Genomic DNA, 17,005 nt, shown 5'->3' on the forward strand with positions numbered 1-17,005 from the left:
ATCCATACTTGGAAGAAATTGTTGGTCTTTTAGTGTTGCATTCACAATTTACTACTGACTCAGGTTCAACAGTATGCACAAAGGCTGCTTCAATCCGCATTCTCATGTCTGAAAAGATCTCAGTGCGGCTTTTGCTTGATCCGATTGTTAGAATTTATGGAAAGGCTGTAGAGAATGGAGAAGCTTCTGTTTCAGCCATTTTTGAAATGCTAGCAGTTGTCTCTTCTAAAATGGACAGACCATCTGTTGTAACTTATCATGCAAAAATATTTGAGTTATGTCTGATAGCTTTGGACCTTCGTCATATGTTTTCGAGCCTCTTACACTATTATGGAGGATTGAACCCGCGTTATCAAAGGCAAACAGAGCGAAAAGTTGTGGAAGGACAATGGGATTTCCAAGAGCTAAGGCCGCTGCATTACTTGTATCATTTTGTCCGACAATATCCATATGGAAGAGGCGAAGGCAGATATGAAGAATGCAGTTCTGAAAGTGTTCATGTCGAAGATCGAAGAAGCTAAAAGCCAGAACCTTATCAATATGAAGGTTGAATCAATTTTGGAAGATTTGTCTTCGGGATTATTAGAGTCTATGAAGAGACACGTCTTTTGGTCCCGTGGCAAATTCATGGAATAGCTTAATGTATGGGCGCAAGTGTTTGATGAAGGAGACGTAGCTCATTATCATCGTGGCCTAGCTTCATAAGACCTCTTTTTCTACGCAAACAGGTGGCAGGGGTGATCAATAGTTACTGTTGTTATAATGAGACATCTGGCAATTATGTTTTCAGGAAAATGATCAAAATGCGTATCAATTCTGTTTTCAGCTTCCCAAATTATCGGCTTTTATTGGAAGCACGCCAGAGAAACTATTTTATAGGAATGACAACCTTGTTTCAAGTGAAGCAGTTGCTGGAACCCGCGCTCGAGGACATAATAGCATGGAGGATTTACAGATTGGACTATTGATTTCTTTGTGCACCTGTAGCAAAAAGGTTAAATCAATATGCTAAATATGTAATACAAAAGTCAGAAGCATAGCAATTTGGGTAGCCTGTAATGTAAACCGCTCTACATAATAGGTGGTCGATTCCCTAAATGTCAGTTGAATACCAGAGAGTTGTTGATGGATTGAGGTCGATTTGATTACTCTGTGTTTACTGTCGGTTGTTGGTATAATCGTTGTGGACCTGTGGTTGTTATATGCATTGAATGGAGCATATCATGGTACCGGTGAATGAGGGAGGTCGAGAGCGCCTGATGAATTAATGTGTTGTTGTGTATGAAAGTTGATTGTCATGTGGTTGTTTGAACAGAGTGTCTGCAAGCTGAATTTCTTATACCTGAAGGATGATGGATGGGCAAGCAGATGATGACTCACAATATAAAGATGGGGAATACAGAAATCTAATTCTTATTATTGGGATGAAGACAATACTATTCAACGGGTTAACTATCAGATAAAACAGGAAATATCAACCATGAAGTTGATTAAGCATCCAAATGTTGTCCAGCTGTATGAGGTCATGGCCAGTAAGACAAGAATTTACATTATACTTGAGTTTATATCTGGAGGCGAGCTCTTTGACAAAATAGTTAACCATGTAAGGTTGAAGGAAGATGAAGCAAGGAGATACTTCCAGCAGCTTATTAATGCTGTTGATTACTGCCATAGTAAGGGTGTCTACTATAGGGACTTGAAGCCAGAAAATTTGCTTCTGGATACATATGGAAATCTTAAAGTATCAGATTTTGGCCTAAGTGCACTATCTCAACAAGTCAGGGATGACGGTTTGCTTCACACTACTTGTGGAACACCCAATTATGTTGCTCGTGAGGTCATCAATGATAAAGGTTACGATGGGGCAACTGCAGACTTGTGGTCATGTGGTGTCATCCTATTTGTTTTAATAGCAGGTTACTTGCCTTTTGATGATCCAAACCTTATGACATTGTATAAAAAGATATATAAATCAGATTTTACATGCCCTTCATGGTTTTCTTCTGGTGCAAAGAAATTAATTACAAGGATTTTGGACCCAAACCCTAAGACACGAATTACAGTACCTGAGATTTTAGACAATGAATGGTTCAAGAAAGGTTATAAGCCACCCAAGTTTAATGAAGAAGAAGATGTAAATCTGGATGATGTTGATGCTGTTTTCAATGGTTCAGAAGAACATCTTGTTACAGAAAAAAAGGGAAACAAAACCAGAGGTGATGAATGCATTTGAACTTATCTCCATGTTCCAGGGTCTCAATCTTGGCAATCTCTTTGAAATGGACATGGGTATGGTTAAGAAAGAAACGAGGTTTGCATCTAAACGCCCTGCAAACGAGATAGTATCAAAAATTGAGGAAGCTGCAAAGCCTCTTGGATTCAATGTGCAAAAGAGAAATTACAAGATGAAGATGCAAGGTTCAAAGACTGGAAGAAAGGGTCATTTGAATGTAGCTACAGAGGTATTTGAAGTAGCTTCTTCTCTTTTTATGGTTGAAGTCCGCAAGGCTGGAGGTGATACCTTGGAATTTCATAAGTTTTACAAGAACCTTTCGGCAGGCCTAAAAGTATCTCCAGAAAGCAGAGGAATCCGAGCATGCTGTTTGAGTTTGTTTTTAGGAAAAGCTATTGACATTGAAGCCTGGCAGCTAAACAGGATTATTTGCAAATTGTTGTTCATTTGTTGGAATGAGGAAGATCATTAATAAATGTAGCACAGTGTTAGCAGAAAACCAGTGAGGGGGACTGTGTTTTTAAATCACACAGCAGTTTCGTAGCGCGCTACGAAACTGCTGTAGGTGATGATTTTAAAAAAGCACAGAGCAGCTAGTGTAATACTGTGAGCAGGACTTGTGAAAGAGAGACATCTGTCTATGCCACCTATAGTACATTCAAAAACATGGTAGTACTTCATGCCTGGGGTTGTTAAATGATTTGGGAACATGTTGCTACACTTTCGGAGAAGGTTGGGAGACACAGACCATTATAATAGGAGCACACTTTCTGGTCATTAAATGAGCCATCAGCGCTTTCAAGCATCCCAAGTCAGCGTTCATTGCATCCGTAACTCAGCCATATCAGATTAATTGAAGGAGGACAGCTGCCAAAGCATTCAAGAAAGTATCAAGTATACGAGGAGAATGAAATTAGTATTTTAGTTTGATTAGGATTGTGTGTAATTATAGTTCAGCATGTTTGTAATTAATGCATTAGTTAGTAGCATGTAGGAATAGTTAATAGCCACCTTCGAGGCTCCCCTCATGCTGGAGGAGGATGCTCGAGGTGTTTTAGTTTTGCTTGCCTATATATGGGCCAAGGTTAGATGTAGAAAGGGTTGGATACTTAATAGAAAAACAGTGTTGTTTTGGGCCATTGTAAGACCTTTTTTGACAGTAATAGTAAAACAGAGTTATTCTCTTCTCAAGATTCTCGAAGGATTGTCATGATCAAATGTAGTGATGATGTGTGGTACTTTATGTTATTTTATGGTTTTGTTGTATGCAATCACTCAGAATTCATAAATATATGCTCTGACTTCCTGTGTATACAGCAAGCTATGTTTTGGTGAAATATGTTTGACATGTAATGCTAAGAGCCTTGATTTCTATGAGGTCACTGTGTTTTTCCTTGTTTACTTGATATTATAGACTCCATAGCCCAATGAGAGCCAGTTTGATGTGTTTCCAACCAGTTATGCTTTCATAAGTAAATAAAGAGTTAGCCATCTAGTGTTTGAAGGATTTTGTCAAGAGTTGTGAGAGAGCCCTCTCTGATTAGGAAGGCTAATTCCTAATCTAAAGTATGGTCTGAAACAGTTACATGAGACCTTGCTTGGTTGCAGTCCCTAGTACTGGTTTTGTGATAACATTTTGGTGCGTCTGCCGGGAGCTTAAGATTGGATTTCTGAAGGTAGCAGGAGTTCAAATGATTTTCAAGGCTGCAAAACTACCTTGGCGACTCCATTGTTGAAGAATTCAAGGTTTATATATTCATGGTGATTCCACTGGAGTTATGAAAGACCCAGAAGCTGCTCTTCTTTGTTCAAGGTATGCATGCATAGATTTCTCAGGAATTCATGGTTTCCCAAATCATTTTCCCAAGGATGCATACTTTCTAAGGAATGGTCCAAAATTTAACGGAGAGAATCTGAGTTTAACTTTGGATCATATATCAGATTTTTGTGAATTTGCACAGCTTCTTAGAATTAAACATGAGGATGTTTGCATAAGGTTATTTTATGATTCATTCCAAGGGAAATGCAAACAGTGGGTTGAATGCTTGCCTGCCAAGTCCATTAAGTCATTGCCAGACTTTTGGCTTATGTTCTTGGAGGAATGGATAGATAGGTCAGAGGTGGAAGTAAACTCTCCTTCAGTTGAAGGTTTTAAACAATGGAATAATGATCACAATCAAGAAGAAACAAATGAATCTTTTTCCTTATCCTTGTCTTCATATCTGAAATCCTTTGACTGCAAGTCAGAGGATAAGATGAAATTTTTTGATGAAATTGCCAAAGATATTGAGAAAGAAATTGAAGGTTTAGAAGGACAAATTCAGGCATACAATTTTCATGATCATGATTATTATTCTCAAAAGTTTCCTGTGACAGAGCGCAAGGAGACTATGCTGGTTCCTCTCTCTTTCATGATTGAGGAACTGAACACCGTGGTTGAAGATCAGTTTGCACAGCTGGAAAGTTTCAAGGAAGGACAAGCTGATCATGTGTTCTGGGACCCTATAGCTGATTACATGGAAGAGTTTTACTCTCCAGTGTTTCAGTTTTCATATGAAGATCAGAGACTATTTCAGTGGCAGTGGTCTTTACACTATCACATTGGATTTGAAATCCGATACAGTCAGAAACAGTTTCAGTGGCAGCGGTCATCACACTATCACATTGGCCCTGAACTCCAGGACAGTCAAAGAAATCAAATATCAGATGAGGCTAATGATTGGCTGCATTGGAAGTTTCATATTGATTGAGCTGAAGAAGTTGAAATGGTTAGGGTAGGTAGGTAGAGGTAAATGCAAATAAGCTCAAGGTTAACTGAGCATTTCTTTTCAGTAGATATAGCTCTTATTCTCCTACAGTCATGCTTGTCAAGAAAATTTCAGTTTGTCAAAATAGATAAGGCACTGGAGCTGCATGTTCTTAGTGCACCACAAGGGCACACTATCCCAAGTGGAGCCACTGTTATCACTGAAATTGCTGTAGTTAAAAATTTTTAGCCTGGCTTAAAGAGTGGGTGTTTTCGCAGCACCTGAATTCTTTTCAGCAGTTTCGCAGCGCTACCTGTTTGAGTGGTTTCGTAGCGTGCTATGAAACTGGGGATTTGTTCGAGTTTTCATTGAAGGCCCAGACTTCAGGGGTTAAACCTTGTATTCAAATGCATGAGAAGGATGGAAGTGAATGATTAAAGTGAATTATTAACTGGAACTACATCAGCAATATAAATCAAGGTGGTAATGGAGAAGTGGCTCAAGGCTTTGCTGCCTTTTCTAATACACCGGTTGCTTATTCTGTTTCCTCTTAGTCTATCATTTCAATGTTCACATAATGGTTGAAGAATGATTTGTCACCTTAAATACTGGTATTTGTGAGATCCCAGAAGATTCCTCTGTGAGAGCGAAAATTGCAGCAGTTGCCACATTAGATGTCCTGGCAAAGAAATTTGTAGGGAACTTTCCCAGTACCTTTAGTGACTGTCTTAGTCCTGTTGTTGCAAATCTCACAGCAAATGATGTAGCCCTTTCCTCAGGTTGCTTGCATTGCATAGCTTCTTTTGTTACTGAACTGGGGCCACAAGCATTGGCTCATCTTCCTCACATTATTAAATATATCCTTAAAAAGACATGGCGGGTTTGCTTGTCTTCATATAAAGAAGCAACAGTGTCCAAGATGGCAGACTTTGAAGGGAACACATCTTCTGGGGGAGCCTTTTTGATTTCTGTTCTTAGTGTTTTAGAAGCAATTGTGCAGAAGCTGGGCGGGTTTTTGAATCCATACTTGGAAGAAATTGTTGGTCTTTTAGTGTTGCATTCACAATTTACTACTGACTCAGGTTCAACAGTATGCACAAAGGCTGCTTCAATCCACATTCTCATGTCTGAAAAGATCTCAGTGCGGCTTTTGCTTGATCCGATTGTTAGAATTTATGGAAAGGCTGTAGAGAATGGAGAAGCTTCTGTTTCAGCCATTTTTGAAATGCTAGCAGTTGTCTCTTCTAAAATGGACAGACCATCTGTTGTAACTTATCATGCAAAAATATTTGAGTTATGTCTGATAGCTTTGGACCTTCGTCATATGTTTTCGAGCCTCTTACACTATTATGGAGGATTGAACCCGCGTTATCAAAGGCAAACAGAGCGAAAAGTTGTGGAAGGACAATGGGATTTCCAAGAGCTAAGGCCGCTGCATTACTTGTATCATTTTGTCCGACAATATCCATATGGAAGAGGCGAAGGCAGATATGAAGAATGCAGTTCTGAAAGTGTTCATGTCGAAGATCGAAGAAGCTAAAAGCCAGAACCTTATCAATATGAAGGTTGAATCAATTTTGGAAGATTTGTCTTCGGGATTATTAGAGTCTATGAAGAGACACGTCTTTTGGTCCCGTGGCAAATTCATGGAATAGCTTAATGTATGGGCGCAAGTGTTTGATGAAGGAGACGTAGCTCATTATCATCGTGGCCTAGCTTCATAAGACCTCTTTTTCTACGCAAACAGGTGGCAGGGGTGATCAATAGTTACTGTTGTTATAATGAGACATCTGGCAATTATGTTTTCAGGAAAATGATCAAAATGCGTATCAATTCTGTTTTCAGCTTCCCAAATTATCGGCTTTTATTGGAAGCACGCCAGAGAAACTATTTTATAGGAATGACAACCTTGTTTCAAGTGAAGCAGTTGCTGGAACCCGCGCTCGAGGACATAATAGCATGGAGGATTTACAGATTGGACTATTGATTTCTTTGTGCACCTGTAGCAAAAAGGTTAAATCAATATGCTAAATATGTAATACAAAAGTCAGAAGCATAGCAATTTGGGTAGCCTGTAATGTAAACCGCTCTACATAATAGGTGGTCGATTCCCTAAATGTCAGTTGAATACCAGAGAGTTGTTGATGGATTGAGGTCGATTTGATTACTCTGTGTTTACTGTCGGTTGTTGGTATAATCGTTGTGGACCTGTGGTTGTTATATGCATTGAATGGAGCATATCATGGTACCGGTGAATGAGGGAGGTCGAGAGCGCCTGATGAATTAATGTGTTGTTGTGTATGAAAGTTGATTGTCATGTGGTTGTTTGAACAGAGTGTCTGCAAGCTGAATTTCTTATACCTGAAGGATGATGGATGGGCAAGCAGATGATGACTCACAATATAAAGATGGGGAATACAGAAATCTAATTCTTATTATTGGGATGAAGACAATACTATTCAACGGGTTAACTATCAGATAAAACGGGAAATATCAACCATGAAGTTGATTAAGCATCCAAATGTTGTCCAGCTGTATGAGGTCATGGCCAGTAAGACAAGAATTTACATTATACTTGAGTTTATATCTGGAGGCGAGCTCTTTGACAAAATAGTTAACCATGTAAGGTTGAAGGAAGATGAAGCAAGGAGATACTTCCAGCAGCTTATTAATGATGTTGATTACTGCCATAGTAAGGGTGTCTACTATAGGGACTTGAAGCCAGAAAATTTGCTTCTGGATACATATGGAAATCTTAAAGTATCAGATTTTGGCCTAAGTGCACTGTCTCAACAAGTCAGGGATGACGGTTTGCTTCACACTACTTGTGGAACACCCAATTATGTTGCTCGTGAGGTCATCAATGATAAAGGTTACGATGGGGCAACTGCAGACTTGTGGTCATGTGGTGTCATCCTATTTGTTTTAATAGCAGGTTACTTGCCTTTTGATGATCCAAACCTTATGACATTGTATAAAAAGATATATAAATCAGATTTTACATGCCCTTCATGGTTTTCTTCTGGTGCAAAGAAATTAATTACAAGGATTTTGGACCCAAACCCTAAGACACGAATTACAGTACCTGAGATTTTAGACAATGAATGGTTCAAGAAAGGTTATAAGCCACCCAAGTTTAATGAAGAAGAAGATGTAAATCTGGATGATGTTGATGCTGTTTTCAATGGTTCAGAAGAACATCTTGTTACAGAAAAAAAGGGAAACAAAACCAGAGGTGATGAATGCATTTGAACTTATCTCCATGTTCCAGGGTCTCAATCTTGGCAATCTCTTTGAAATGGACATGGGTATGGTTAAGCAAGAAACGAGGTTTGCATCTAAACGCCCTGCAAACGAGATAGTATCAAAAATTGAGGAAGCTGCAAAGCCTCTTGGATTCAATGTGCAAAAGAGAAATTACAAGATGAAGATGCAAGGTTCAAAGACTGGAAGAAAGGGTCATTTGAATGTAGCTACAAAGGTATTTGAAGTAGCTTCTTCTCTTTTTATGGTTGAAGTCCGCAAGGCTGGAGGTGATACCTTGGAATTTCATAAGTTTTACAAGAACCTTTCGGCAGGCCTAAAAGTATCTCCAGAAAGCAGAGGAATCCGAGCATGCTATTTGAGTTTGTTTTTAGGAAAAGCTATTGACATTGAAGCCTGGCAGCTAAACAGGATTATTTGCAAATTGTTGTTCATTTGTTGGAATGAGGAAGATCGTTAATAAATGTAGCACAGTGTTAGCAGAAAACCAGTGAGGGGGACTGTGTTTTAAAATCATCACCTACAGCAGTTTCGTAGCGCGCTACGAAACTGCTGTAGGTGATGATTTTAAAAAAGCACAGAGCAGCTAGTGTAATACTGTGAGCAGGACTTGTGAAAGAGAGACATCTGTCTATGCCACCTACAGTACATTCAAAAACATGGTAGTACTTCATGCCTGGGGTTGTTAAATGATTTGGGAACATGTTGCTACACTTTCGGAGAAGGTTGGGAGACACAGACCATTATAATAGGAGCACACTTTCTGGTCATTAAATGAGCCATCAGCGCTTTCAAGCATCCCAAGTCAGCGTTCATTGCATCCGTAACTCAGCCATATCAGATTAATTGAAGGAGGACAGCTGCCAAAGCATTCAAGAAAGTATCAAGTATACGAGGAGAATGAAATTAGTATTTTAGTTTGATTAGGATTGTGTGTAATTATAGTTCAGCATGTTTGTAATTAATGCATTAGTTAGTAGCATGTAGGAATAGTTAATAGCCACCTTCGAGGCTCCCCTCATGCTGGAGGAGGAAGCTCGAGGTGTTTTAGTTTTGCTTGCCTATATATGGGCCAAGGTTAGATGTAGAAAGGGTTGGATACTTAATAGAAAAACAGTGTTGTTTTGGGCCATTGTAAGACCTTTTTTGACAGTAATAGTAAAACAGAGTTATTCTCTTCTCAAGATTCTCGAAGGATTGTCATGATCAAATGTAGTGATGATGTGTGGTACTTTATGTTATTTTATGGTTTTGTTGTATGCAATCACTCAGAATTCATAAATATATGCTCTGACTTCCTGTGTATACAGCAAGCTATGTTTTGGTGAAATATGTTTGACATGTAATGCTAAGAGCCTTGATTTCTATGAGGTCACTGTGTTTTTCCTTGTTTACTTGATATTATAGACTCCATAGCCCAATGAGAGCCAGTTTGATGTGTTTCCAACCAGTTATGCTTTCATAAGTAAATAAAGAGTTAGCCATCTAGTGTTTGAAGGATTTTGTCAAGAGTTGTGAGAGAGCCCTCTCTGATTAGGAAGGCTAATTCCTAATCTAAAGTATGGTCTGAAACAGTTACATGAGACCTTGCTTGGTTGCAGTCCCTAGTACTGGTTTTGTGATAACAGATAGGGAGGAATTTTCTTGGGTAATGGGGCATCTTCAGTCAAGAAAATATAAAGGGTTTTGGCTCTTTTAGAAAAGTCCAGTTTCTAATACAATTCAACAAGTGCTTCATGGGAAAAAGGGGTGGCATTCTCTACTGTAGGAGCTTGCATCATTTGGTCTATAGCTTGGGGAGTGATGGTGAATAGAATTTCTCCAGTGGGGGCAATAATAGCTCTTTGGCTAGGTAGATAACATGCATGACATTTCCTGACAAATTCAGGGGTGTTGTGGGTACAAGGAAAGATATAGTGGGGAAAATTGGATTCCCACAGTTGAATATCATTAGATTTATCTATAAACTTGTCCTCAAGCCAACAATACATCTCAAAAAGATCAAATTCACAGAGGGTTTCATGGATTTTATAGTCTCTGTCTGCCAAAGGGATGTGGTGAAAATCAATGGGAGGGTGGATCAGAGGACTCACGGGTTCCTCTTGTCCCTTGTCTTTCGAAGGCATGATTGGCTAAAGGGTTAGAACATAGATGGTGTCTTGATTATGCAAGTTTACAGGGTGCAGAAATAGAATTAAGTTCAAGATAACAAGAAACAGAGGAGCCAACTTGAACAAAAATTAGCAGGTACGATGCTCGGCCGGGTGAAACAGGTGCAGTTTGAATTGGCTCTCCTGTAACAGGACAATGGCAGTGCAGTGTATGAACTCAGTAACCGGTTAATGAGTGAAAGGAGGGATTTTATAATGTTCTGGGCTTTCTCGTTGATGGTGGCGCGGGTCCGTTGGATTAACGGTTAAACCATTTAATTTCTTAATAGATTAATTTTGGAGGGAGCAGATATGATTGGCGGGAGCAACGGGCAGATGACATGGCGAAGGGTGACTGGCGGGAGTGCAACAGATAGGGTAGTGGTTTTGCTTGGTAGAGAAACCACTTTTTTTTTAGGGGGGGGGGGGGGGGGTAGGTGGCTAATGGTTTCGGCCAAGGGGGTGTGAAACCGTGTGGTGGTGACATGTTATAGTGGGTACGGGTTTGAAAACTGCCCATTTCACCCCCCCGGTAAAGTTCATATGGTTGGGGGGGTGGGGGGCGAAACGTAACGTGGGCCATCGAATTTTAAGAGGTGGGCATGGATGATTGGAAAGGCGGTAGGATATTAAGGTGACGTGATGCAACGCTCGGTGGGGTCGGGAGAAATGAATTTAATGCATAGCGGGGAAATGATTGGAGCATAATGGGGTAGGTAGATGGATGAAAATATGAGCGGAGGGGTGAATTTGGGGTATTGAAACTTTAGGGATAGGGGATAAAATATCAAATATTATTTGATATATCTGACTTTAGAGTAAAACTTTAATCCTTTTGCCTTTGCTCTACACATGAAAATATTAGGATAAAAGCTTCATGCTTTTCCTCTAACCACCATAGTGCTTCTACCTACCCTTTTGCATTTCAATTCTTTTTCTAAGCTAACATTTTCTCTTCTTGCTTTGCAGGGTGCACTTAAACTAGTAGACCCAAATCATTTTTCTTTTATGAAAATCTACCTTATCCTATAACTTATTTCGCCATTGATTCAAATTAAACTATTGAATCAATTTTATTTCTACCTAGCTACTGATTTACCAAGATAAAACTATTTGGTAAACCTTTATTCACCAACCTATTTAAAAAAAATTAAATGTGTTCAGTCATGATTAAACTATATGACCTAAATAAAATTTTAGTCATTGTGGCATTCAAAAACAATTTGCACACAACCTTATTTGATAATGAGTTAAAAGAACTAACTTATCAGTAGTGGCACTTAGACTTGCAACACTTTCAGTATTATTTTCTATTTTTCTTTTGTGGGGTTCTTATTTCCTTTTTTTTCTTTCTTATTTATTTTTTAACATACCCTCTTTTCATTTTCTTTTTTCATATTTTTGGAAATCATTTGAATATTGAAATTATGTAGAATATGAAATCACAAATAAAAAATACTTAATCACCTTGAGATCCTATAATTTATAGGACCCTAACAGGTCAGGACTCCATTGTAGGCTTTAGGTTATTGTCAAATTCATTTATTGTTTGACTCCTACATCAAGTCATCTCCTTCAGCAAAGTAATCTACTTGGCCTCTTCAAAATCCTCAAGAAATTATTTATCAAAGTCTTCAAGTTGGCCTCAAACAATTATCTTCATGTCGACCTTAAAACGGTGACACATCTATTCAAATAGACATGTCAGCTCATTTATGTGGAGGAACCACTATATATACCCATTTAAGGACTTCACATAAAATACGATCAAGAAGAATCAGATCTCTCTTAAATTCAAGTTTGGAAATCACAGAGATAACAGTTCCGACAAGACAAAAGTTTTTTTGGTGTAAGTACAGAAGCTCGCATTATTTCAAAGAGGAAGTTTCAGTGGTAATTTTAGAAGACAAGCTCAGAAAAGAAGTTCGGTTTTTAGAGAAGGATTCATATGAATCACAGGGATAATCTCAGCCTACTTTCTGTGATATAGATGCAGAATTGAGTGAAGGAAAAAGACAAATTTCATGGATATTTCGGTACTATTCTATGAAGATATTCTAATGATTTCTAGTGCTACCACAGTGATCAGTCTTGATGCTAGTACAATGATATGGTTTCAAGGTTCAGTTCAAGGTTTGGATATTATGACAGTGATAAGGTTGCAATGTTGAAGGATGAAGGATGACTTGATGGAGGGAGTCTAGTCTAGTTTGTAAGGGTCTTGGTCATCTCATCTTGAATCTACTGAAGGAAATATTTGATTAGGTTTTCCCCTAGAGTGGGGTTTTTCCCTGGCATCGTGCCTACATCTTGTGTTCTCTCTATTTTGTTGCTTGGCATTAGTCTTGATGATAACAAAAGATAAATCGTAATAACTAATAACAATAACAAAAACATCACAAGATAATGTCATTAATAAGGGAAATCATTTAACTGTTATCTCTATTGATTTCCCAACACCAAATTTTAGGTAGCCTTTACTATGTCCCTGCAATCCTCACTAGAAATCCATAGAAGAACAATTACAACCAAACAAAGCATACAAATACAAGAGACTAACTAATAGTAAGACAACAATAATAATCAAGGAAGAGAGACATAAGATACTTATATTTTGAGGATAGTAGGGAAATTTCAACTCCCTCTTGATCTTAGTCTTCTTGCATCCATCTTGCAACTTCATGGTATTTGTTATCCTCATCAGCATGATGTCATTTGCAATATCTAGGTTTTCTTCTTTCAATGGAAACATCACCTTCTAGTTCTATGGTTTTGTACAAACTCTAGACCTTTCAAAGTCATTTTATTCAAGACTTACCTAGGGTTTATGAACCTTAGGGCAAATGACATCATTAGATTTTGATATGTGCACCACACATACTCTTTTTCATCTTGCTCAATATCTCTTTAAGGCCTTCAACATCAATCTCTTATATAATTTGATGGTCACACATATCTACAAAAGGAAGAGGTATTGAATATTTATCTTCGGACATCACTATGTAATTGAAATGTCTTGGAAGAAATTGCTTGACATGACTCAAAATTTTTACATGCTTCTCAACAACCCTTGTAACAAGTCTAGATTTTAACACGCGTAATAAATTATCTTTACATATCCAAAATGTCCAAAACATAGAATATTCATGCTCCTTGATTCTTCCAAAGTAAATAAGTGTCTTCAAAACCATTAGCCTTTGAGCATAATTTAAAAAAGTTTTTCACGGCACTTAAAGAAAATGTATTTAGGACTACTACTAATAGAGTTGGAAAGACGTTGTGTCATCTCTACTAATACATTTCAAAATGATCGCCACCATTTTAGAGACAAGTACGTGAATTTCATGGTCATTGACACCCCTTCATATTGCAGCCTTGAACTTTTGAGACACAATGTGTTATTTTTCCAATTATTCCCTTGTGTTTAGAAAGGGCTCCAATCCACAAGTCTCCTTTGATGCTTCTCCTCTTCTCTAGCTAAATGTGTTGAAGAATGTAACTAGTTTCAATGTTCATAATTATATTTGAGTCATAATGTAATGTATTTTTCAAAAGAAAGAAAAATAAATTTATTGTAAAAGAAATTGACTTATTAAAGAATGGGTTTCATGCTTGGGTCAATGATTAATATGTCAAAGCCTCAATTGTAGGCTTCTAGGGTTTATGTCAAGATTCCTTGTCCATGTCAACATGTAATAGACCCTTCTTAGTCTTCTTGAGTCAAGAAAGAAAATTATTTTTGTGCCAAATATGTCATTTAGGCCTCCTCTACCAACTCAGCCTCAAAGAAGGACAAGTCAGCCTCATCAAGGGATTTGACCTCATAGATTCACTATATATTAGTAGTTATTCGACCTCATTTGAGCACCAACCAAGAATTTTGATCTGCAGTAGGTGGAGGTAGAAAAGAAGAGAAAATTTCCCAAGAAGAAGGAGAAAATCCTAGGGGAGGAGAAGGAGACATTTGTCAAGAAAGAAAAAGTTGTTTTTCTCTCTTTTTGACTCACACATATGAAATTATGAAGCTACTGGGAGAGCCAAAATTTAAAATCTGCAATAGGGTCAAGATTATGGAAGTTGGGGGCTGAAATTTTGTGTAGCTGATGCGTTGAAGCTGGTTGACAAGAAGAGACTAATAGAGTTTGCATAATCATCTTGGGAGGTTGACTTGGTGGAGTGAGGAAGGTCTTTTGGTCTAGTCAAAAGTCTTTTTTTATCTCATTTTGATTTGAATCTACTAGTGGAAGAGTTTGACTGGGTTTTCCCCTATAGAGGGGTTTTAGCCCTGGCTGAGTGTCTATATCTGGTGTCACTGATATTCATGTTTTGATTTGATGATTGCTTGATGAAAATAAGATAAATGAACAACATAAAGAAAGTAAATAAGACTATAAGAATAACACAATTAATTATCAACATAAGAGAATGTTTTTGCCTTTTTGATTTTCTAACATGGGATCAGAGCTAAGGTAAAGAAGGAAAGAAAAAGATAGCCTGAAGATCTATTGAAAGGGTCAAAGAAAAAGGATCATATAAGAAGAGGAAGGCCTACTATCTATATTAAGAAAAGAAGACATGACAATGAAGACTGAAAATAAGCTAGAAGGAGCCTCCAACTATAGGGCGTGAAAGAAGAGGATAGATATCATCCTTGCTAAGCATAAAGTATTGTATTTTGTTCTAGGAAAAGTTAAGGAACCAACATATGATACAAGAAATGAAAAGTACAGGGAAACAAACAGCTTGGCCATGAATCTAATAGTAGATAGAATAAAATACAATCTAATTCCCTACATATCCAACACAGATACTACTGAAGGGATGTATGAAGTTCTCTCCAAACTATTCACTATCAAGAACATTAGACAAATAGTCAGTCTCAAGAATGAACTAAGAATAATGAAGATGACAAAAGATGATATTGTTTCTTCATATTTTGTGAGGATCTCTTGAATAAGAGATGAACTACAAGCCATCGATGAAGCTATACCTAAAAAATAACTTATGATTGTTTCACTATTAGGTCTACCAAAATCATGGAGCTCTTTTGCATCAGGTATTAGTTACACCATCCTTTGAAAAAATGTGGAATTCTTGCAGTCAAGAAGAAGTTCACGTCTCATTAGAAAATAATAAGAAGGAAGAAGATGAGGACAACACCTCCAATGCATACTTTGCTAATCACAAGAAGAAGGGAGGATATAATAAATTCAAAGGACCAAATAAGAAGGTTGATATATCAAAGATTGAATGCTACAATTGTCATAAGATGGGACATTACAAGAGTCAATGTCTTGAAAATCCAAGGAATAAAAAAAGAGAGAGAACATGCAAACGTTGTTGATGAAACTCCACCAAAGAAGAACAAGACTGAAGAATTCGAAGTCAAAGGCCTATTTTCTAAAGTCGCTTAGGGATGCTATCCCTATAAGATCCCTCGACTACCAACTAGGTTTCTAACTTAAGTTAACCAAAATAGGTGATTTTTTTTCTCTTTTACAATTAATTTGTATATATATTCATAAGTACACCATATTGTTAACGGGAAAAGTGTCTACTCAGAACGCCCCTATCCCACTAAGGTGTGACAGTACCTTAGAAACAAACAGAGAAAACTACTTTCGTATTCTTCTTTATGAACTATAAACGAAGGGGAATAGGATGAACCAACCTGTGTCTTGCGCTAGTCCTTTGATCCAATCTCTCTCCTCTTTGACAGCTTCCAGCTACCTGCTCCCTTACTTGCCCAGCTTCACCAAGTTCTTGCAAGATCACAGAAGAGGAAAACTACACAAAGACATGGATTTATATTCATAAATAGCTTAGGATCAGATTTAAGCTAAACATGCAAATATAACAAAACATCATTGATACACAAGCATGTAGGAGAAACTCAAATAGTTTTATTGATATAACAAGAAGGTCCAGGAGGAGTTACAACTGATGATTCCTGATCCAGCATCAACCCCCCAGCAAAGGAATCCCCTCTTCACCTCCAACAAAGCATAAATCACCCAATACTCTGATCTCTATCTCAAAACCAACAGCAATTCTCTACAATGTACAAAATTCCAGCCTCCGGATCTCTTGGTGAGGGATCCATATATAGATGTATGCAAAGAGGATGAGTCAGCTCATGAATTGATTAGTGGCCTCTCTCTGTCAGTTCTTGCTTCCACTTGGAGACTGAGAGCCTCTTACTCATCACTGGTCGAATTCAGTGAGGCAAGTGTCATTGGAGAAGATTCTGGAAGCTTCCATTGTCTCTCCACCTCATGGAATGACTCTTCCACTTGTCATTTCCCGCTCAACGCACCCTGGTAGTGCATTCAAGTGCGTTGCAACGCACCTAGCCAATGTATTTGGGTGCTTTGCAACGCAGCTAGCTAGTGGAGCAGCTGAAATGATCCTGATTTGACTAGTTCTGAGCAGTTTCTGGTGGAGAACTTCTGGGAGAAGCTGTAATTTGTTGACCTTGTTTCTTTAGGAGCTGGAACAACACTTTTAGGGACTTAGGATCCCTTGATTTATGGACATTTCATGCTTAGAGCTGTAATGCACAAAAATGTCTATAACAGTTGCCCCCTAAAGTATGAGGCCGTTTATCGGGT

At 38.0% G+C, this 17,005-nt stretch overlaps 2 pseudogenes; both read left to right on the top strand.

Moving 5' to 3' along the window:
- The first annotated feature begins 1,462 nt into the window (after positions 1–1,462).
- On the top strand, positions 1,463–6,967 carry LOC149162423 (CBL-interacting protein kinase 32 pseudogene; annotated as a pseudogene).
- Positions 6,968–7,461: 494 nt separating this feature from the next.
- LOC149162424 (CBL-interacting protein kinase 23 pseudogene) lies at positions 7,462–10,771 on the top strand (annotated as a pseudogene).
- The last annotated feature ends 6,234 nt before the right edge of the window (positions 10,772–17,005 follow it).

This window comes from Pinus tabuliformis, chromosome 5_2 (genome assembly GCF_031772625.1).
Source record: "Pinus tabuliformis cultivar Carrire ecotype Pingquan chromosome 5_2, CPIR1, whole genome shotgun sequence".
NCBI classification, from domain to species: Eukaryota; Viridiplantae; Streptophyta; class Pinopsida; order Pinales; family Pinaceae; genus Pinus; species Pinus tabuliformis.